Source organism: Schistocerca cancellata, chromosome 12 (assembly GCF_023864275.1).
Source record: "Schistocerca cancellata isolate TAMUIC-IGC-003103 chromosome 12, iqSchCanc2.1, whole genome shotgun sequence".
Lineage (NCBI taxonomy): Eukaryota > Metazoa > Arthropoda > Insecta > Orthoptera > Acrididae > Schistocerca > Schistocerca cancellata.
Window position 1 is genome coordinate 144,451,919 of NC_064637.1, and position 20,249 is coordinate 144,472,167.

The 20,249-nt window shown below is 44.7% G+C and overlaps 1 long non-coding RNA gene across 1 annotated transcript in view; it reads right to left on the reverse strand.

The window, feature by feature from the left end:
* Window positions 1–20,249, reverse strand: part of LOC126109823 (uncharacterized) — a 66,682-nt gene that overhangs the window by 8,195 nt on the left and 38,238 nt on the right. The gene's annotated exons all lie outside the window — the stretch shown is intronic.

The following is a 20,249-nucleotide window of genomic DNA, read 5'->3' on the forward strand; positions in this document are numbered from 1 at the left end:
CCCAATCCTATTCAATACCTCCTCATTAGTTACGTGATGTACCCACCTTATCTTCAGCATTCTTCTGTAGCACCACATTTCGAAAGCTTCTGTTCTCTTCTTGTCCAAGCTATTTATCGTCCATGTTTCACTTCCATACATGGCTACACTCCATACAAATACTTTCAGAAACGACTTCCTGACACTTAAATCTATACTCGATGTTAACAAATTCCTCTTCTTGAGAAACGCTTTCCTTGCCATTGCCAGTCTACATTTTATATCCTCTCTACTTCGACCATCATCGGTTATTTTACTCCCTAAATAGCAAAACTCCTTTACTACTTTAAGTGTCTCATTTCCTAATCTAATTCCCTCAGCATCACCCGATTTAATTTGACTACATTACATTATTATTAGTATAATAATGTAATTACGAAATATGTTAATATCTGCGATAAAAAAATGTAAAATATAGCCACAGAGGAAAATAATGTTGTAAGATTACAAAGAGATATTAAAAATCAGCAGTAGTATAAAAAGCACTACATAATGTGCATTCTTTGTCGTCTTCCTCGAGAGCTGAGTGAGAGAGGTACCTGTGACGTAGCATTATATGAATGAGTAGACTTCTTTTGTCTGTATCTATCTTTAGCCGCCATTAGAGGAGAAATTATAAAGGTGTGTAATTTTAATTATTGTTATGGTCTAAATACATTATAATTTATCAAACTTGTGTATTACTAATGTAAATTAGCTTGCCCATGTCATCTATAATATTTCTTTAAAGAATTTTCAGCATTTTTAGCGATTATCGTTGGTGTTGCTGGGCTGTGCCGCGACAGAACGATTTGCAGCGACGGCACATTTAAAAAATTGTTTCGCTATAAATTAACTAAACCCGTAAATCGGGAGCAGGTAAAATTAGCAGTGAATTACGAAATATTTTTCTTTTACAGCGATCCTGAGGCTGACGGAATTTATTACTGGTTTTACATTTGTGCATTCATAGGCGGATAATTAACGTTGAAGTTGTTAATCTGTTGGTTCTTTCAATTTCTAAAGCAAATAACTTAAACGTTTAGTGAAGTGTGTTTTGTCAATGATAATTAAACGTTCAGGTCGGCTCGGCAATATTTAACCATTTTATGCTAATAGAGACAGTCTTGTGTTCCATAGCTAACGCCGGGAAAGAATTCAGTAAATATTTAAAAAACCACTGCATTTAGAAAATGTGTGCCAAGGCCGAAATAAGTAAAAATAAAATTAATTCATACAAATTTCAATGTCATAAATGTTATTAATCAGTTAGTGTGAATTTATCAGCATGAGAGGGTTGCTAAGGTTCACGTAATTTTAAATGTGCTTAATTCTGTCTAAATGAATTTTTATTACCACACGTAAATAACGGGTTCTACAACAAAGTTCGTACTGAAAGAGTAAATAACAAAAATATTTAAAAACCATTTCTTCCACATTTTCATCCATTCATTATATATATATATATATATATATATATATATATATATATATATATATATATATATATATATATATATATATATATATATATATATATTTTCTTTCATTAAAGTCTCAGGTGACACGTACGTAAGCGTCCTGTTTGATCACCTGCATCCATTCACTTTTCAGTTCAATAAACTTTACCGACAGCCGTATATTTTAGGTTATTTTATATTACCTTGAACGCAACCAGTTTTGGCAATTCATTTTGCCATCTTCAGGCCCCATACGCTTTTTTCAAATCAACGAGCTTATCGTATAGCGCCTTAAAACTGGATACCGTGAATCCCAACCGTTGTGCGTTCGAAATAAAATAACCTAAAGTATACGGCTGTTGGTAGAGTTTATTGAATTGTAAAGTACGTACCAGCTGATGTTCCCTGGCCGTAATGGACCGACAGAGGCTGCATCCATTCATGTCCATTGTGCGTTCCGACGCACTTGGGCAATTCCAGCAAGACAATGCGGCACCCCGCACGTCCAGAATTGCTACAGAGTCGCCCCAGGAACACTCTTCTGAGTTTAAACACTTCCGCTGGCCACCAAACTCCCCATACATGAACATTGCAACGTGCTGTTAAGAGGAACTCTCCTCCCTCTCGTGCTGTTACGAATTTATGGACATCCGTACAGGATTCACGGTGTCAGTTCCCTCCAGCACTGCTTCAGACATCAGTCGAGTCCATGCCACGTCGTGTTGCGGCACTTAGTGCTCGCGGGGTTCCTACACGGTATTAGGCAGGTGTACCAGTTTCTTTGGCTCTTCAGCGTATGTGGCACATTTAGCTGGTAGACCCCGCAGGCTCTACAAAGCCACCTAGTTAGAAAGAGTGGTCTTCCCCCACACGCAATTAACCCCCTCCTCGTGGTGTGTGTGAGTGTTTTGTCTTACATCTCTCTGGTCAGTGCATGCATACTGTAGTGTCGATTTCTGTTGCAGGGTAAAACTGGGAGACGCGCCACATGCGGTATAGACTGCGCAGCCCTCGTAGCCGACAGAGCGTGCGCGTATCAGGACTGTAGTTGCTCAGTGGATGCTGGCCCATAACAAAAGTGTTTACGTTTCGATCGAGGAGACTTTACATAAGCTCAGGGGGAATAACTAAGGTAATTTTATAAATATCCCTACAAAACTTTTTCAGCATCATGATTAGTTTCTTATTGTGTGCTAAATAGTAAACATTTTTCAAATGTATGAGTAGTTGTATTAACAGTATGCTCTATTGGGCGTGCTTTCATTCTAGCGCGGCCATCTTGGCTATCAGTGTCATGAATTCAAAAGGTGCAGCGTCTCTGCCCTACAGTACAGCTGCCGCACATTTTTCGTTATACACACTTGCTGCACAAGGCAAATAACAGTTTTAAATAAACGAAAACATTTCTTTTTCTATTTTAGTTCAAATGGCATAGCATGTACAACATTTCAGATCCCAACGACTCAGATGACGACAAAAAAGAGTAAAAAATGGTGTCCCTCGATATGTGTTTGATGTATGGAAAATTATACCTGAAAACTACAAAAACAAAAAGAAAAGGTTGTTATGTGGTGCAACTTCTTTGTTTTTGTTACATAAGGATTCCCCAATTTTTGGTATGTTTTGTGTCGGTTGTGGCCGAGAACGTAGAAAGAAAACGAAAAGAATTAAATTTGCAAACCTTACTTTTCTTTTTGATTTACACTACTGGCCATTAAAATTGCTACACCAAGAAGAAATGCAGATGATAAACAGGTATTCATTGGACAAATATATTATGCTAGAACTGACATGTGACTACGTTTTCACGCAATTTGGGTGCATAGATCCTGAGAAATCAGTATCCAGAACAACCACCTCTGGCCGTAATAACGGCCTTGATACGCCTAGCCAATGAGTCAAACAGAGCTTGGATGGCGTGTACAGGTACAGCTGCCTATGCAGCTTCAAACGATACCACAGTTCATCAAGAGTAATGACTGGCTTATTGTGACGAGCCAGTTGCTCGGCCACCGTTGTCCAGACGTTTCCAATTGGTGAGAGATCTGGAGATTGTGCTGGCCAGGGCAGCAGTCTAACATTTTCTGTATCCAGAAAGGCCCGTACAGGACCTGCAATATGTGGTCGTGCATTATCCTGCTGAAACGTAGGGTTTCGCAGGGATCGAATGAAGGGTAGAGCCACGAGTCGTAACACATCTGAAATGTAACGTCCACTGTTCAAAGTGCCGTCAATGCGAACAAGAGGTGACCGAGACGTGTAACCAATGGCACCTCATACCATCACTCCAGTATGGCGATGACGAATACACGCTTCCAATGTGCGTTAACTGCGATGTCGCCAAACACCATCATGATACTGTAAACAGAACTTGGATTCATCCGAAAAAATGACGTATTGCCATTCGTGCACCCAGGTTCGACGTTGAGTACACCATCGCAGGCGCTCTTGACTGTGATGCAGCGTCAAGGGTAACAGCAGCCACGGTCTCCGAGCTGATAGTCCATGCTGCTGCAAACGTCGTCGAACTGTTCGTGCAGATGGTTGTTGTCTTGCAAACGTCTCCATCTGTTGACTCAGGGATCGAGAAGTGGCTGCACGATTCATTACAGCCATGCGGATAAGATGCCTGTCATCTCGACTGCTAGTGATACGAGGCCGTTGGGATACAGCACGGCATTCCGTATTACCCTCCTGAACTCACCGATTCCATATTCTGCTCGACCAACGCGAGCAGCAATGTCGCGATAGGATAAACCGTAATCGCGGTAGGCTACAATCCGACCTTTATCAAAGTCGGAAACGTGATGGTAAGCATTTCTCCTCCTTACACGAGGCATCACAACAACGTTTCACCAGGCAACGCCGGTCAACTGCTGTTTGTGTATGAGAAATCGGTTGGAAACTTTCCTCATGTGAGCACGCTGTAGGTGTCGCCACCGGCGCCAACCTTGTGCGAATGCTCTGCAAAGCTAATCATTAGCCTATCACAGCATCTTCTCCCTGTCGGTTAAATTTCGCGTCTGTAGCACGTCATCTTCGTGGTGCAGCAATTTTAAAGGCCAATAGTGTAATATTCCACTGGGAATTATTGAGTACCCTAACTAAAGGTAAATGGATGATATGTCTTAGTTTTAATGTTTTCATTAAGTAAACTAGTTTTCTAAATCAGTGAGCTACTTATATACGAGGGTTATTCGGAAAGTAAGGAACGATCGATCGCGAAATGGAAACCACAGTGAAAATCCGATGAAGTTCTGCACAGGTGTGTTGGGCAGTGTCTCTAGTATGTCCGTCGATCGCGTTACGTCGTTCTTTTTAGTTCTGAGCACACAGGGAGCACATAAAGATACCTAGGACAATAGTGTCTGCCGCCAAGTACGAGGGCCTGGTGAGAAATTTCGCCTGAAGCTATGCAGCCAACATTACATAACCGTCGTGCGTTTTCTTTTTCGATACGATTCTTAGCCACATTCTGCAGGGGCAATGAAGATGCTCCTGCATCGTTTTCAGTTGGAAATGTTTGATTACCCACAATACAGTCCGTAATTGTCTCACTCTGAGTTTCATCTCTGTTCACATGAACCACTGGCTATGAAGACAACATTTTGGCACAGACGACGAACTTCAGGCCAGCGTAGAGAATTGGAGGAATGCACTGGCGGCTGCCTTGTATAACGAGGGTATTAGAAAGTTGGTACGACGCTACGAGAAACGTCTAAGTTGGATCGGCGACTATGGAGATAAGTAGCTGGAAGTTGTAGCTAACTCTTGCAGTGGTTTTCACTGTGGTTTCCATTTCGCGACCTATCGTTCCTTACTTTCCGAATAGCCCTCGCATCTAAGGTGGCAATGATTGAACTATATGAAATAAAATCGTCATAACTTCTGAACACTTCGTGCGAGGACGTCCAAACTCCACGGTTGGCGCGGGGCATGATGGGAATTAGTATGCGCATGGTCACGCGCCTTATTGTTGTCGGCGATTTTCATTTGGATGGGTTCGTCAATAAGCAAAACTGGCGCATTTCGGGGACTGAGAATCCGCATTTCGCGATCGAGAAGTCTCTTCACCCTCAACAGGTGACTGTGTGGTGTGCTGTGTCCGGTCACGGAATAGTCGGCGTGACACTCCTTAACTGCACCGTGACTACCAAACAGAACGTGAAGGTTTTGAAAGATGATTTCATCCCCATTATCCAAAATGACCCTGATTTCATTCAACAAGCTATATTGTGGTTCATGCAAGACAGAGCTCGATGCCATCAAAGCAGGAGAGTGTTTGATGTTCTGGAGGAGCCTACGGAATATCAGACCAGCTGTGTGGCTGGATTGAAGAGTTTTTAGCAAACAGAACACAGCATGTTGTTATCAACGGAGAGACGTCTACAGACATTAAAGTAACCTCTGGCGTGCCACAGGGGAGTGTTATGGGTACATTGCTTTCACAATATATATAAATGACCTAGTAGATAGTGTCGGAAGTTCCATGCGGCTTTTCGCGGATGACGCTGTAGTATACAGAGAAGTTGCAGCATTAGAAAATTGTAGCGAAATGCAGGAAGATCTGCAGCGGATAGGCACTTGGTGCAGGGAGTGGCAACTGACCCTTAACATAGACAAATGTAATGTATTGCGAATACATAGAAAGAAGGATCCTTTGTTGTTTGATTATATGATAGCGGAACAAACACTGGTAGCGGTTACTTCTGTAAAATATCTGGGAGTATGCGTGCGGAACGATTTGAAGTGGAATGATCATATAAAATTAATTGTTGGTAAGGCGGGTACCAGGTTCAGATTCATTGGGAGAGTCCTTAGAAAATGTAGTCCATCAACAAAGGAGGTGGCTTACAAAACACTCGTTCGACCTATACTTGAGTATTGCTCATCAGTGTGGGATCCGTACCAGATCGGGTTGACGGAGGAGATAGAGAAGATCCAAAGAAGAGCGGCGCGTTTCGTCACAGGGTTATTTGGTAACCGTGATAGCGTTACGGAGATGTTTAACAAACTCAAGTGGCAGACTCTGCAAGAGAGGCGCTCTGCATCGCGGTGTAGCTTGCTCGCCAGGTTTCGAGAGGGTGCGTTTCTGGATGAGGTATCGAATATATTGCTTCCCCCTACCTATACCTCCGGAACAGATCACGAATGCAAAATTAGAGAGATTAGAGCGCGCACGGAGGCTTTCAGGCAGTCGTTCTTCCCGCGAACCATACGCGACTGGAACAGGAAAGGGAGGTAATGACAGTGGCACGTAAAGTGCCCTCCGCCACACACCGTTGGGTGGCTTGCGGAGTATAAATGTAGATGTAGATGTAGATGTAGACCGCGTTCTGGCTCTGGTGCCTTGGTATGGGTCTCGATTGGCCGCCATGTTCTTCGAATCTGAACACATGCGATTCCTTTTTGTTGGGCTATTTTAAAGAAGAGATGTCCAACAGTAACCCAAAACTTTTACTGAGCTGAAAATAGCCATTCAGGAGGTCATAGACAGCATCGATGTTCCGAACTTCAGCAGTCATACAGAATTTCGCTATTCGTCTGCGCCGTATCATCGCCAGGAATGGCAGGTATATCGAACATGTCATAAAGTAAAGACGAATATCTGTAGTAACGTATACGTGCTGAACAAAGTTTGTGCACCCGTATAGTCTGTACCTAATTTAGGTTTTTTTCATATAGGTCAATAATTGTCATCCTGTATATAAATATACTGAAGGGCAAAAGAAACTGGTACACCTGCCTAATATCCTGTACACCACCAGCGAGCACGCAGACGAGGCACAACACGACGTGACATGGACTGGACTAATGTCTAAAGTAGTGCTGGAGGGAACTGACACAATGAATCCTGCAGGGCTGCCCATAAATCCGTAAGACTACGAGGGGGTGGAGATCTGAGCAGCACGTTGTTAGACATCCCACATATGCTCAGTAATGTTCATGTCTGGGGAGTTTGGTGGTCCGTCGAAGCATTTAAACTCAGAAGAGTGTTCCTGGAGCCACTCTGTAGCAATTCCGGACGTGTGGAGTGTCCCACTGTCATGCTGGAGTTTTCTAAGTCTGACGGAATACACAATGGACATTAATGGATGTAGGTGATCAGACAGGATGCTTACGTACGTGTCACCTGTCACAGTCGTATCTAGACGTATCAGGGATCCCATATCACTCCAGCTGCACACGCCCCACACCGTTATTGAGCCTCCACCAGCTTGAACAGTTCTCTGCTGACATGCAGGGTCCATGGATTCATGAGGCTGTCATCATACCCGTACTCGTCCATCCGCTCGATACAATTTGAAACGAGACTCGTCCTATAAGACTACATGTTTCCCGTCACCAACAGTCCAATGTCGGTATTGACGGGCCCACGCGAGGCGTAAAGTTTTGTGTCTGCAGTCATCAAGGGTACACGAGTGGGCCTTCGGCTCCGAAAGCCCAAGTCGATGACGTTTCGTTGAATGGTTTGCACGCTGTCACTTGTTGAAGGCCCAGCTTTGAATTCTGCGGCAATTTGCGGAAGGGTTTCACTTCCGTCACGTTGAACGATTCTCTTCAGTCGTCGTTTGTCCCGTTCTTGCAGGATCTTTTTGATGTTTTACCGGATTCCAGATATTCACGGTACGCTCGTGAAGTGGTCGTACAGAAAAATCTACACTTCATCGCTACCTCGGAGATGCTGTGTCGCATGGCTCGTGCGCTGACTATAACACAACGTTCAAACTGACTTAAATCTTGATAAGCTGTCGTTGTAGCAGCAGAAACTGATCTAACAACTGCGCCAGATACTTGTTGTTTTATACAGGCGTTGCCGACCGCAGAGCCGTATTCTGCCTGTTTACATATCTCTGTTTGAATAGACATACCTATACCAATTTCTTTGTCGCTTTAGTGTAATATATCAGTAAGAAACTAGTGCTAATATTTCATCGTTTTTTCTTCATCCCACAACATATCTATAACCGAAAATGTGTATATAAGTGTGTATATACAGGTTTTGACTTAAAAAAGCGGGATAGTTTTGCGGTTTTTAGCATGCGGCATATCACCCATAGTATGAGGGATAAATGTCGCAATGTAAAGATGTTTTCATGGTCAAATATTATGTCTCAATGTTACTTTTTGGGTGGTAAATTTGAGTCACCAGTTGGAAATAAATTTTATTATGTTTACCGGTTTCGACAAATTTATTTGTGATCTTCAGAAGCTTAGTTCAGCAGACAGTCGATTTCTTCTTCATAGGAGGATAATGCCGTGGTATCTTCAGATGTGATTCGTTTTCTAAATTTTCAAACAGTGTATAAAATAATCACATACAATGTGTGAATCACAGAAGGTAGTGAGGTTGGGCCTTGGGGTCTGGATCGAAGCCGTCGTTCTGGCTCACCTCGACAGTCTTCTAGTGGATTCAGGTCAATTCTCTGGGCAGATCGGTCCACTACAGGAATGTTATTGACCACAAAGGATTGCCGCACACACTGTGCTTTACGAGATCATGCATTATCCTGCTGAAACAATCATCGCCTCCCAACCATTCGTCTACTGTAATCAGCGCGAATGCTATAGAATGTGTTCGTATCCTTCTTAATCGAGCATTTTCTCAACAGAGCTATGGGGACCATACTTTAACCATGAAAACAACCCCATACTGTAACACCGATTCCTCGAGACTTTACTGTCAGCACTATACGGGATGGCAGCTAACATTCTCCAGGCGTTCGCCGAACCAAGACCCACCCGTCGGATTGCCACACGGTACAGCGGGATCATCACTTCAGATTTCCCGTTGCTGGGCACTGACTTTCCATTGGAGTCGCACTTTACACCACCTGATTGCCTACATGTATTCGTGGAGTAGAACAGCTCCTCGACCAATGCTGGTTTCAAGCGATTCTTTACAACCATACTCCACGATAGCAGACGACTCCTAGTCGTCAGTACATGAGGTCTGTCTGGCTTTGATTATACACTCATGCTCATAAATGAAGGATAATGCTGATACATGGTGAAACAGCGCTCTGGTGGGCGGTTTGCGGGTTTAAATCACCTCGGAGTATGACCATGCGGTGCATTTGACCTGCGGTCGTCGCACGGTTGCGCTGGCAGCAGTCCACATATGCAGAGGTGTGTTGGTGCATGTCAGAGTACGGTGCAGCGAGTAAGTCTGCAGACGTTTTCAGACGTGCTAATGGTGACTGTGTGTTGAAAATGGCTCAAAGAACACATATTGATGACGTTATGAGAGGTAGAATACTAGGGCGACTGGAGGCTGGTCAAACACAGCAGGTCGTAGCACGGGCCCTCCGTGTGCCACAAAGTGTGATCTCAAGATTATGGCAACGATTCCAGCAGACAGGAAACGTGTCCAGGCGCTACAGTACGGGACGTCCACAGTGTACAACACCACAAGAAGACCGATATCTCACCATCAGTGCCCGCAGACGGCCACGGAGTACTGCAGGTAGCCTTGCTCGGGATCTTACCGCAGCCACTGGAACAGTTGTCTCCAGACACACAGTCTACAGACGACTGAACAGACACGGTTTATTCGCCCGGAGACCTGCAAGGTGCATTCCACTGACCCCTGGTCACAGGAGAGCCTATAAAGCCTGGTGTCAAGAATACAGTACATGATCATTGCAACAGTGCTCCCAGGTGAAGTTCACGGACGAGTCCAGGTACAGTCTGAACAGCGGTTCTCGCCGAGTTTTCATCTAGCGTGAACCAGGAACCAGATACCAACCCCTTAAGGTCATTGACAGGGACCTGTATGGAGGTCATGGTTTGATGGTGTGGGGTGGGATTATGATTGGTGCACGTACACCCCTGCATGTCTTTGACAGAGGAACTATAACAGGTCAGGTGTATCGGGACGTCATTTTGCACCAGTATGTCCGCTTTTTCAGGGGTGCAATGGATCCCACCTTCCTCCTGATGGATGATAACGCTTGGCCCCACCCAGCTGCCATCGTGGAGGAGTACCTTGAAACAGAAGATATCAGGCGAATGGAGTGGTCTGCCTGTTCTCCAGACCTAAACCCCATCGAGCACGTCTTGGATGCTCTTGGTCGGCTTATCGCTGCATTTCTTCAAACCCCTAGGACACTTCAGGAGCTCCGACAGGCACTGGTACAAGAATGGGAGGCTCTACCCCAGCAGCTGCTCGACTACCTGATCCAGAGTATGCCAACCCATTGTGTGGCCTGTGTACATGTGCATGGTGATCATATACCATATTGATGTCGGGGTACATGCACAGGAAACAGTGGCGTTTTGTAGCACATGTGTTTCGGGATAGTTTTCTCAACTTATCACCAATACCGTGGACATACAGATCTGTGTCGTGTGTGTTCCCTAAGTGCCTATGCTATTAGGGCCAGTTTTGTGTAGTGCCACGTTGTGTGGCACCAACTCACAGACACATCACCAAAGTCGACTTGGGCAGCTTTGGAACGGTTGAAATGTCCCCGTTCGACATGCTACTCAGCTCAGGTCTAATAGGTTGTCCAGACTCTCGTGAGATCTTCTGACCAGTTCCACATTTTATGCACGTATCCAGATACTACTGAACAGATAGTGTGTGTGGACTCACCATATGAGACACTGTACACTGAGGTGACAAAAGACACTGGATACCTCCCGATACCATGTCGTAACTCCTTCTGTCTCGTGTAGTGCACAACTTGACGTGGCATGGACTCAACAAGTTGTTGGAAGGCCTCTGCAGAAATGTAGAGCCATGCTGTCCTTACAGCCGTGCATAACTGCGAAAGACCCCCCCCCCTCCCCATGAACCATGGACCCTGCCATTGGTGGGGAGGCTTGCGTGCCTCAGCGATACAACGGAGGGGTATCTGTTGAGAGGCCAGACAAACGTGTGGTTCCTGAAGAGGGGCAGCAGCCTTTTCAGTAGTTGGGCAACAATCTGGATGATTGACTGATCTGGCCTTGCAACATTAACCAAAACGGCCTTGCTGTGCTGGTACTGCGAACGGCTGAAAGCAAGGGGAAACTACAGCCGTAATTTTTCCCGACGGCATGCAGCTTTACTGTATGGTTAAATGATGATGGCGTCCTCTTGAGTAAAATATTCCGGAGGTAAAATAGTCCCCCATTCGGATCTCCGGGCGGGGACTACAAAAAGGACGTCGTTATCAGGAGAAAGAAAACAGGCGTTCTACGGATAGGAGCGTGGAATTTCAGATCCCTTAATCGGGCAGGTAGGTTGGAAAATTTAAAAAGGGAAATGGATAGGTTAGAGTTCTGGTCAGGTGAATACAGGGTTTTAAATACAAAATCAAATAACGGTAATGCAGGATTTGGTTTAATAATGAATGAAAAAGTAGGAACGCGGATAAGCTACCACGAACGGCATAGTGAACGCATTATTGTGGCCAAGATAGACACGAAGCCCACGGCTACCACAGTAGTACAAGTTTATATGCCAACTAGCTCCGCAGATGATGATGAGATTGAAGAAATATATGATGCGGTAAAAGAAATAATTCAGATAGTTAAGGGAGACAAAAATTTAGTAGTTATGGGGGACTGGAATGCGATTATAGGAAAAGGGAGAGAAGAAAAAAGTAGTTGGTGATGTGGATTAGGGGTAAGGAATGAAAGGGGAAGCCGCCTGATAGAATTTTGCGCAGAGTAGAACTTAATCATAGGTAACACTTGGTTTAAGAGTCATGAAAGAAGGTTGTATAAGTGGAAGAGGCCTGATGACAGTGGAAGATTTCAGATAGATTATATAATGGTTAGACAGAGATTTAGGAACCGGGTTTGAAACTGTAAGACATTTCCAGGGGCAGATGTGGACTCTGACCACAATCTATTGGTTATGAACTGTAGATTAAAAAGGAAGAAACTGCAAAAAAGGTGGGATTTTAAGGAGATGGGACCTGGATAAACTAAACCAGAGGTTGCAGAGAGTTTTAGAGAGAACATTAGGGAACGATTGACAAGAACAGAGGAAAGAAATGCAGCAGAAGAACGATGGGTAGCTTTGAGAGATGAAATAGTGAAGGCAACAGAAGATTAATTAGATAAAAAAACGAGTGCTGATAGAAATCCTTGTGTAACAGAAGAGATATCGAATTTAATTGATGAAAGGAGAAAGCATAAAAATGCAATAAAAGAAGCAGGCGAAAAAGGAATACAAACATCTCAAAAATGAGATCGACAGGAAGTGCAAAATGGCTAAGCAGAGATGGCTAGACGATAAATATAAAGATGCAGAAGCATGTATCATAAGGGGTAAGATAGATACTGCCTACAAGAAAATTGAAGTTGCCTTTGGAGAAAAGAGAACCACCTGTATGGATATCAAGAGCTCAGATGGAAAACCCGTCGTTAGCAAAGAAGGGAGAGCAAAAAGGTGGAAGGAGTATACAGAGGGTCTATACAAGGGCGTTGTACTTGAGGGCAATATCATGGAAATGAAAGAGGACGTAGATGAAGATGAAATGGGAGATACGGTACTGCCTGAAGAGTTTGACAGAGCACTGAAAGACCTAAGTCGAAGGCACCGGGAGTAGAAAACATTCCATTAGAACTACTGATAGCCTTGGGAGAGCCAGTCCTGACAAAACTCTACCTTTTGGTGAGCAAGATGTATGAGACAGGCGAAATTCCCTCAGACTTCAAGAAGAATATGATAAGTCCAAACTCAAAGAAAGCGGGTGTTGACAGATGTGAAAATTACCGAACTATCAGTTTAATAAGTCACTGTTGCAAAATAGTAACACGAATTCGTTACAGACGAATGGAAAAACTGGTAGATGCCGACCTCGGGGAAGATCAGTTTGGATTCCGTAAAAACATTGGAACGCGCGAGGCAATCAATACTGACCCTACGACTTATCTTAGAAGAAAGATTAAGGAAAGGCAAACCTACGTTTCTAGCATTTGTAGACTTAGAGAAAGCTTTTGACAATGTTGACTGGAATACTCTCTTTCAGATTCTGTAGGTGGCAGGGGTAAAATACAGGGAGCGAAAGGCTATTTACATTTTGAACAGAAACCAGATGGCAGTTATAAGAGCCGAGGGGCATGAAAGGGAAGCAGTGGTTGGGAAGGGAGTGAGACAGGGTTGTAGCATATCTCCTATGTTATTCAATGTGTGTATTGAGCTAGCACTAAAGGAAAAAAAAAGAAAAAATTTAGTAGGATTTAAAGTCCATGGAGAAGAAATAAAAACTTTGAGGTTCGGCGATGACATTGCAATTCTGTCAGAGACAGCAAAGGATGTGGAAGAGCAGTTGAACGGAATGGACAGTGTCTTGAAACGAGGATAGAAGATGAACATCAACAAAAGGAAAACGAGGATAATGGAATGTAGTCGAATTAAGTCGGGTGATGCTGAGGGAATTAGATTAGGAAATGAGACACTTAAAGTAGTAAAGGAGTTTTGCTATTTGGGGAGCAAAATAACTGATGATGGTCGAAGTAGAGAGGATATAAAATGTAGCCTGGCAATGGCAAGGAAAGCGTTTCTGAAGAAGAGAAATTTGTTAACATCGAGTATAGATTTAAGGGTCAGGAAGTCATTTCTGAAAGTATTTGTATGGAGTGTATCCATGTATGGAAGTGAAATATGGAGGATAAATAGTTTGGACAAGGAGAGAATAGAAGCTTTCGAAATGTTGTGCTACAGAAGAATGCTGAAGATTAGATGGGTAGATCACATAACTAATAATGAGGTACTGAACAGAATTGGGAAGAAGAGGAATTTGTGGCACAACTTGTCAAGAAGAAGGGATCGGTTGGTAGAGCAGCAGGAAGAGCTGCATCAAACCAGTCTCTGGACTGAAGATCATAACAACAATTGCGAAAGTGTTTCTGGTGCAGGATTTTGTGCACAAACTGACCTCTAGATCATGTCCCACAAATGTTGGATGTGATTAATGTTGGGGATATGAGTGGCCAAACTCGAATTGTCCAGAATGTACTTCAGACCAATCACGAACAAATATGGCTCAGTGGCATGGCGCATTGTCATCTATAAGAATTTCGTCGTTGTTTGGCAGCTTGACGTCCATGAATGGTGCAAATGGTCTCCAAGTAGTCGAACATCGGGAGAACCCAATCCATTCCACGTAAACACAGCCGACGCCATTATGGAGCCACCAGTTGCTTGTACAAGTTGGGTCCGTGGCTTCGTGAGGTCTGTGGCATACATACTCCAGTCCTACCATCAGCTCATACCAACTGAATTGGGGTCTCACCTAACCAGGCCTCGGTTTTCCACTGGTCTAGGATGCAACCGACATGGTCGCGAGCCCAGGACAGGCGCTGCAGGCAATGTTGCCCTGTTAGCAAAGGCAATCACGTCGGACGTCTGGCACCAGAGTCTATTAACGCCCAATCACGCCACAGTGCCCTGATGGATACTTTCGTCGTACGAGGGTCACTCCAAAAGAAATGCACACTATTTTTAAAAAAAATTTATTCTACATGTTTGAAAGTTTTACAGTGTGTAGATACATCCTTATGGAACAATATTTTCATTTCTCCACATAATTTCCGTCCCTCTCAACTGCCTTACGCCATCTTGGAACCAGAGCCTGTATACCCGCATGGTAAAATTCTGGACCAACCTGTTGGAGCCACTGTTTGGCAGCGTGCACAAGGGAGTCATCATCTTCAAACCTTGTTCCACGAAGAGAGTCTTTCACTTTCCCAAAGAGATGATAGTCACATGGAGCCAGGTCAGGACTGTAAGGCGGGTGTTTCAGTGTTGTCCATCCGAGTTTTGTGATCGCTTGCATGGTTTTTTGACTGACATGTGGCCGTGCATTGTCGTGCAACAGCAAAACATCCTGCTTTTGCCGATGTGGTCGAACACGACTCAGTCGAGCTTGAAGTTTCTTCCGTGTCGTCACATATACATCAGAATTTATGGTGGTTCCACTTGGCACGATGTCCAAAAGCAAGAGTCCTTCGGAATCGAAGAACACCGTAGCCATAACTTTTCCAGCAGAAGGTGTAGTTTTAAATTTTTTTTTCTTGGGTGAATTTGCATGATGTCACTCCACTGACTGCCTCTTCGTCTCTGGTGAAAAATGATGGAGCCGTGTTTCATCACCTGTCACAATTCTTCCCAGAAATTCATCTCCACCATTCTCGTACTGTTCCAAAAGTTCGCTGCATACCGTTTTTCTTGTTTCTTTGTGAGCCACTGTCAACATCCTGGGAACCTACCTGGCACAAACATTTTTTAACGCCAACACTTTCGGTATTCTGCAAACACTTCCTTCCCCTATCCCAACGTAGTGTGACAATTCGCTCACTGTGATGCGTCTGTCAGCAGTCACCAATTCGTTAACTCTCTGCACATTGTGTGGAGTGTGTGCAGTACGAGGCCTGCCGCTGCGAGGACAATCCTCAATCTTGCCGTGCCCGCTTTCATCACGTAACCTGCTTGCCCACCGACTGACTGCACTGCGATCGACAGCAGCATCTCCATACACCTTTTTCAGCCTCTTGTGGATGTTTCCCACTGTCTCCTTTTCACAGCACAGGAATTCTGTGACAGCACATTGCTTCTGACGAACGTCATGTGTAGCAGCCATCTCGAAGGCATGCTGTGACGACACCACTCACGAGAACAGGTTGAACTAAGTTTGAAAACATGCGGGAAGGATGTATCTACACGCTGCAAAACTTTCACACATGCAGAATGAAAAGTGTATTTTTACATAAATAGTGTGCATTTCTTTTGTAGTGACCCTCGTACTTCCCGCATTAATTTCTGCGGTTATTTCACGCGGTGTTGCTTGTCTGGTAGCACCGACAACTCTACCCAAACGCCGCTGCTCTCGGTCGTTAAGTGAAGGCCGTCGGCCACTGCGTTGCCCGCGGTGAGAGGTGAGGCCTGGTATTCTGGGCACAGTCTTGAAAGCTAGCGCGAAAGCTATTTATAGCCCCCAAGGTCGCGCCGATGACGTCACATTTTGATTCTCAGCGGCTGGCGATAAGTCAAGACTAGTATCGCCAGCCGGAGTAGGCAACCCGCAGCGCATCCCAGAGTGCCCCAGAGAGCTACGACACCAAGAAGAATCGCTTCTCGGCTTTTGACAAGATCAATGTGTAGGGTTTGTTAATTCATACAACTCTTAAATAAAAAGAAAGCTTTATTGATGTTAAACATTACGATAATAAAACATCACATCTCCTTGCACTGAACAATCGTTACCAATAGAACCACCAGTCTTACACCATAGAAATACATGTTCAGAACTTTCAATTTTACGACAAACACGGCTTCTTAAGACCAAAGGTTCATCACTTGACAGATAACTTCCTCCATACGACTTATTTGACTGATGAATAATGTTGAATGTCTTCCAGGCTATCACATCCCGTGTAGGAAATGAATCCAAAGAACTCTTCTTAGCATCACTACTACGAACAAACGCAATAGTAATCCAACCATTACCTGTTCCTTGAACAGACATAGCCAAACTAAATCTGGCAACAAAACCCATCCATCTGTGCGCTCCTTGAAAAATAGAAGCCTCGTCGGTAGACTTAGGTGAAAGATTAACACTCTTATACACTTTAAAAACAGGTGGCCTAAAACTCCTCCTCCTTACATAACGTCGAATCGGCATCGTGCGGCTGCTCGGAATATTGAATTGCCTAACGATTTTCGAGATGGAATATCTGATGCACCTAGCGCAAAGTACTATTCCGCGTTTAAAGTCTATCAATTCCCGTTATGCGGCGATAATCACATTAGAAATCTTTTCACATGACTTATTTGAGTACAAATGGACAGCTCCGCCAATACCTTACCCTTTTATACGTTGTGTACGCGATACTAACGCCATCTGTAAACGTGCACATCGCTATCCCACAGCCTTTGTCACCTCGGTGTAGGCGGGTTCACAGCCATCGAAAGCGTTACGTATACCTCACTTCTTCAAAGATCTGACAATAGTGTCTTCTCTCAATGTAGGCCACGACTATCTTATCCACTGACACACTCGTTTGATTGATTGTAGGTCGTTTTAAAGCTCACTTCGGCGTGAAGTCATGTAGTGTTTCGTGCATCGTCAATTTGTACCATTCCTCTCTCATATACACTTTAAATGGTTTATTTATCGAGACATCAAGAGGTTGCAATTGTGAAGTAAGTCCTCCCGGAATACGGTATCATATGAGTACCTTTAATTTTTTTCATTCACGAAACTAGCTGCTAACGAAAATATTGTACTCCTATCGATAACACAAAGCAGTTTCAGTTCATGATCACTGGCACCGTAGGCTGCAATAATGCATCAGAGGCTAGATAGACGTCTGGGTTCGTGATGGCAGGTGGGAGGGAGACGTTGTTAGCAAGCTTGTGAATCCCCGCAACTCATGTTCGTCGCATCGGCGCACTGCTCCTGCCAGTTGAATCCAGTGTTGCCGGATAGAGGTAGGTTTCCCGCGGCACCAAACAGACCCATCAAAAAACGTTTTGCATCACCTCAGTTCGAGAGTTCCGGAACCTGTACAGAGAATTGGAGTAGAGGTCAACATAAACATCATTTCCGTCCTTTATATTGCTCATGAAAAGCACACATTGCATGTTGTTACACCATACAGCGAAACCTTCAGAGGTGGTGGTCCAGATTTCTGTACACAGTGGTACCTCTAATACCCAGTAGCACGTCGTCTTGCATTAATGCATGCCTGTATTCGTCGTGGCATCCTATACACGAGTTCATCAAGGCACTGTTGGTCCAGATTGTCCCACTCCTCAACAGCGATTCGGCGTAGATCCCTCAGAGTGGTTGGTGGGTCACGTCGTCCGTAACAGCCCTTTTCAATCAATCCCAGGCATGTTCGATAGGGTTCATGTCTGGAGAATATGCTGGCCACTCTAGTCGAGCGACGTCGTTATCCTGAAGGAAGTCATTCACAAGATGTGTACGATGGGGGGCGCGAATTGTAGTCCATGAAGACGAATGCCTCGCCAATATGCTGCCGATATGGTTGCACTATCGCTCGGGGGATGGCATTCATCCGTTACGGTGCCATCCATGACCACTAGCAGCGTACGTCGGCCCCACATAATGCCACCTCAAAACAGCGGGGAACCTCCACCTTGCTGCACTCGCTGGACAGTGTGTCTAAGACGTTCAGTCTGACCGGGTTGCCTCCAAACATGTCTCTGACGATTGTCTGGTTGAATGCATATGCGCCTCACCGGTGAAGAGACCGTGATGCCTATCCTGAGCAGTCCATTCGGCATGTTGTTGGGCCCATCAGTACCGCGCTGCATGGCTTCCTGGTTGCAAAGATGGACCTTGCCATGGACGTCGGGAGTGAAGTTGCTCATGATGCAGCCTATTGCGCACAGTTTGAGTCGTAACACGACGTCCTGGCCGGCCATTGTGGCTGAGCGGTTCTAGGCGCTTCAGTGTGGAACCGCGCGACCGCTACGGTCGCAGGTTCGAATCCTGCCTCGGGCATGGATGTGTTTCACGTCCTTAGGTTAGTTCGATTTAAGAAGTTCTAAGTTCTAGGGGACTGATGACCTCAGATGTTAAGTCCCATAGTGTCAGAGCCATTTGAACCATTTTTTGAACGTCCTGTGCCTGCACGATAAACATTTTTCAACACAGTGGCGTTGCTGTCAGGGTTCCTCCGAGCAATAATCGGTAGGTAGCGGTCATCCACTGCAGTAGTAGTCCTTGGGCGGCCTGAGCGAGGCATGTCATCGGCAGTTCCTGTCTCTGTATCTCCTCCACGTCCGTACAACATCGCTTTGGTTCACTCTGAGATGCCTGGACACTTCCCATGTTGAGAGCCGTTTCTGGCACAAAGTAACAATGCTAACGCTATCGAACCGCGCTATTGACCGTCTAAGCATGGATGAACTACAGACAGCTCAAGCCGTGTACGTTCTTCCTGGTGGAATGACTGGAACTGATCGGCTGTCGGACTCTTTCCATCTAATAGGCGCTGCTCGTGCATGGTTATTTATATCTTTGTGTGGGTTTAGCGACTTCTCTGAACAGCCAAAAGGACTGTGTCTGTGATACAATATCCACGGTGAACGCCCCTCTTCATGAGTTCTGGGAACCGGGGTGATGCAAAACTTTTTTGATGTGTGTATGTGGCCATTTTTGTGACTGGCGGAAATTTTAAATGAAACACTGGACATTTTTGCATTAATTTCGAGTACAAGCGGACCTGAATTTTGAAAGCAATTTTTCGAAGAAAAAAGTGCGTCTTATAGTCGGTAAAATACGGTAAGTGGACACACGTAGTAAGAACTACGGTCAGATAAGAACGCACGACGGAAGAGGCCTGTGTAAAAAAAGTGGGTAGAATACGGGAGATACAAAATGGCTCTGAGCACAATGGACTTAACATCTGAGGTCATCAGTCTCGTAGACTTAGAAGTACTTAAACCTAACTAACCTAAGGACAACACACGCATCCATGACCGAAGGGTGGTTCCAGAGCGAAGCGCCTAGAAACGCTCGGCCACACTGGCCGGCCGGGAGATACAAGTTCAACGTGTTGTAAAGGGATACTTGCTGTTGTAATTGGCAGTACAGAGTATTTGTGGTGAAATCAGTTAATCGACGATATTCGTGGAAGTTTGAATGTCGAGACTACACGATAGGAAGATATGGAGGACGGCATTAGCAAAATCGAAAAAAAATTTCTTGAATATCATTTATTTTCTTTTCTGTTTACTTCTGCCGGCCGTGGTGGCCGAGCGGTTCTAGGCGCTTCAGTCCGGAACCACGTGACTGCTAC